Below are 3,981 nucleotides of genomic sequence, written 5' to 3' on the forward strand. Positions count from 1 at the left end.
ACTTTAATCATCAAAAGTTTAATGTGTTTAAGTCAGATCAAGAGCAATGTTAGTAAAAGAACACATTGTTAGAATTCTAGTTTGTTTTAACTACCTGGGGTACTTTTTCTATTCTATTGTGAGATCAATAATAATGTTAGTTAGTAAAAGACCATATTGCTAGAAGTCTAGTCAGTTTTAACTACCTTTTTTAGGAGTTGATATGAGTTATTGAAATCAATTATCATTAAAGTTTATTGAAACGTAAGCCTGCACATTTTCTCCACAATTCCTATTTGAACTCCTGGAAAGAATCTAAACTTCACTCTCACTACTTTCTGTTTCACCAAAACAAGACCATTTTCAACATTCTAAAAATCAGATCATATTGAGAAATCTACAAGTCTACAGCCTACTGTTAGAGACCAAACATATAACAAACTTGGGCATTTAGTAGAATACGTTTTCTCAACTCCACTGATCAACAGCTGGATTTACATCCTAAATTATAGGTGCTTCAAGATTTTTTGGTTTCCCTTATCGTCAACAAAATGCAGGCTTCAAATTTAGTTTTTGCAAAGAGGGTGGTTTATGTCAAAAACAGAGGTTCTTTTTATGGTATAGAGTGGAGGAGGGAACATAAAGAATGATTCAGAATTACATAGGAAACTTCCAAAGTTTAATCAAATAGTACCCAGACAATGAATAAGGAAAAAAAGATAGAAAATGGGATGTGGGCAATAGTGAGACTAAAAATGGTATGTGGGTTTGCCCAACTTTCTTGTTCAATGTATTTCTACAAGAACCATCATTGGCCAAAATAGTGGTCTTCATATATGGTCAAGATTGAAGGTTGAAAAATAGGACAAACATATAAATTAATACAATGAATGATGTGGCTAAGTAATACATATAAATTAAACCCATCAAAACATATAAATTTATAATGATTTAAATTATACTAGTAAAAAAAATAACCAATCAAGACAGAATCTACTACTTCTAACCAAAAAATTATCCACTTGTTTAAAAAGGCATGTCGTGTGTAAAATGTTTGTATGCACATATCATCAGAGAGAATAGAGAATGAATGAACTAAACTTTATCCACATATATGCAAGTGTTGAATATTTGTGATTCAACACTTGTAATGAGCTAAAAAATATAATCAATACTGAATTAATCGTGAGAAGGAGCTGCCAAAAGAATTATAAAAAAAAAAAAGAGGGAAAACAAAAAACAATGGATTCTAGACATGTCTCATAATAATTGGACCTTTTTTTTTTCTTTCCTTTTTTTCCATTCACAAATATAATTTTTATAAGTAGGTGAGATTATATATACACAAAGCTTTTTGATTAAATGGGCCTATTCAGAATCTCACCTCTGCCAACCTGGGATTCTTTTCATGTTCTTCAATATTATTTAAAATAGCAAAAACCAAATATTGCTAATCACTGATTTTATCAAGTAATAATCACTAATCACTGCCTTTTCATATGTGTAGAAATAATTATTCTTACTGTTTGTATATAGTAATACAATAATTAGCCAATTAGTTTAGTCCTAGGTTCCTATTTGTATAGTTCCTAATTTTGGGTATAAATAGGTTAAATTGTTTCAATTAAATAATATCAATAGTAGAGTTTCTACAATATGATAAAGTATATTACCTGAAGGACAACATCTCATTAACTGGCTTTGCAATAGGCAGTTCCATGAAAAGAGAATTTGTAAAGAACTGCAGCCTACACCTTGTTGGATTAGCTTATACAGGATCTTTATTTATTTTCATGTATATCTAATATTAAACAAATTAATACGAGATAGCCTAAAACATGTTTCTAAAATTGAATTCAAAGAGAAACAAATAATATAATATTTACAGTATACGCAGCGGAATTAAGAGTCATTCCTTCAGTTTCTCTAACTCTTGTATCCTCTCTGTCGCAGAGTATTACTAAGAAACTGAACCGATCTTCTATTTTCTTCACGATCTTCCAATGTATCCTTAGAACCACCTAGACTAGTGTGGGCAATTCTCAACACATGAGATAGATATAGAGAGAAGAAGAGAAAATAACAAAGTGGCTTAGAAAATGACTTGTGTTTAGAGAGAATATAAAACTATCAGAAAATATGACTTGTGACTTATCTGTCGTCTCTCTAAGCACTCCTTTTATAGACTCAATTAGGTCATTTAATTTAATTAAAAAATCAATAAAATAACAGCCATTTTGAAGCCCTAGGTCGAAATTATCATGGGCTTTAGGCCCGTGAAATTTCCCATTTAATTATAAGCCCATTGGACTTAAAATCAAGGTCTGTATTATTTTCTATTGATTTAATTAATTAAATAATTATTTAAATCATTTATCAAATTAATTAATTATAATTTGAACCTTGATTTAAATTTATTTATTAATTTAGATACCAATTTATCTTAATTAATAAATCTGCCATAATTTCTCTTTTCTTCTCAAAATTACACAACTCTGTGAAACTATCCAAAATTGACCTGGTCAACTTTGATAATTCTAATTGATGATTAAATCAATTAATTGAGACTATCTAGATGATTTTATCCAAGGTACAATGGGGACCATGGACCTATGAAATCAAGCTCCAATAAGTTATCATAAATCTAACAAATAAATTTACTAACTTATTAATTCCTCGTGACTCCACTATAGACTTGGAATTGCACTCTTGAATTCATAGAACACTCTATAACAAATATAGATACGCTATTAATTATCCATTGTTACAACCATAATTGTCACTCAATCCTCTATAGACGGTCTACAATGAGATAGGACTAAAATACCGTTTTACCCCTCATTGTATTTTATCCTTAAAACACTTAGTTCCTTGTAAATGATATTTCAGTAAACTAATTTAATTACTGAAATGGGATCTCTATCATTTAACACCTTGAACCAAACTAAAAGGAAACCATCGTTTCACTTCTTCATCAGAAGCTATAGATGTTCATATCTATGATTAACACTCTCACTCAATTATACTACCGAGTTCCCAAGATGTAAGTATGGGCTAGTCCGTAGGGTAAGCTGGTAACGAACAAGTCAAAGAACTCAAATAATACAATCAGTTAGAATACTAACCACTCAGAATTGAGATTGAATTGACCTATGGTCAACTATATGATATGACTACAATAGATAATAGCGGTATGTTTACTTATCTTATCAACTGTCAATATCGGTCCTGTCCGATGTAACAAATACATCCGATCTTATCTACTTTGCTAATGTTCTGGAAAGAACATAACATTGTAATGTGTAAGTAGATCATATCGTAGATTGGCAAGTCAGTGTAAATCCGGTGCACTGACTAATCTTAGGACTAACTTATTTTGAACATATAATCATATTTATATTCCACTGTGATTACGTCACTATAAATAAGACTAGCTATATGCTCGGGATTTAATAGAAGTTTATATTAAACAAATAATCATGAAAATAAAACATGTAAGCAAAGTGATTGACCAAGTCAAAAAATGATTTCTATTATTTTATTGATAATAAAATGAGATTGCAAAGAATTTGGGTTTTAATTAGGGCATAAAACCCCAACAAACTCCCACTTGCACTAATTGATACTAATGCCTTAATTCTACTAATTCCATCTCCTTGATATGCTTATCAAATGTAGCTTCTGGCAGTGTCTTTGTAAACGGATCTGCAAGATTGTCTTCAGTTGCAATCTTCATAACCTTCACATCTCCCCTGGCCACATATTCTCGAATAATGTGATACTTCCTTTCTATATGCTTACTCCTCTTGTGACTTCGCGGTTCTTTCGAGTTGGCTATCGCTTCTGTATTCTCACAAGACAACACAAGCGGTTTATCCATTTATGGAATAACACCAAGATCCGAATAGAACTTCTTTAGCCAGACTATTTCCTTAGCTGCTTCTGACGCAGCTATGTACTCAGCCTCCATGGTGGAATCTGAGATTGCAGACTGCTTTACGC

This window comes from Humulus lupulus, chromosome 1 (assembly GCF_963169125.1).
Source record: "Humulus lupulus chromosome 1, drHumLupu1.1, whole genome shotgun sequence".
Lineage (NCBI taxonomy): Eukaryota > Viridiplantae > Streptophyta > Magnoliopsida > Rosales > Cannabaceae > Humulus > Humulus lupulus.